This window comes from Cyclopterus lumpus, chromosome 7, assembly GCF_009769545.1.
Source record: "Cyclopterus lumpus isolate fCycLum1 chromosome 7, fCycLum1.pri, whole genome shotgun sequence".
NCBI classification, from domain to species: domain Eukaryota; kingdom Metazoa; phylum Chordata; class Actinopteri; order Perciformes; family Cyclopteridae; genus Cyclopterus; species Cyclopterus lumpus.
In genome coordinates this window covers 14,971,625-14,971,944 of record NC_046972.1, presented here as the reverse complement: position 1 = coordinate 14,971,944, position 320 = coordinate 14,971,625, and the positions used below count along the sequence as shown (strand labels likewise).

At 43.4% G+C, this 320-nt stretch overlaps 1 non-coding gene across 1 annotated transcript; it reads right to left on the bottom strand.

Moving 5' to 3' along the window:
* Positions 1 to 247: 247 nt before the first annotated feature.
* Positions 248 to 320, bottom strand: trnaf-gaa. Its single transcript has one exon. It is a non-coding gene; the product is annotated as a tRNA-Phe (tRNA).

The following is a 320-nucleotide window of genomic DNA, read 5'->3' as shown; positions in this document are numbered from 1 at the left end:
ATGTGCAACTAGTATTACACTCTTGTGCACCCTATTATTTGTGGTGAAATCATGAGGAGAGCTAGTTAACGTTAGTTATTAGCTGTTAGCAACTAATAGAAAACACACACTACAAAATAGTCAAACAGTCACATGCATATAGAGACAGGACCCTGGTCTGTCGGTCTAGCTTGTTCTGGTGAGGCTCTGACAGACAGATCGATTATATGGATATCCCATTCGGGAATTTCGCCAAAATAGATAACTCTGCCGAAACCCGGGATCGAACCAGGGACCTTTAGATCTTCAGTCTAACGCTCTCCCAACTGAGCTATTCCGGC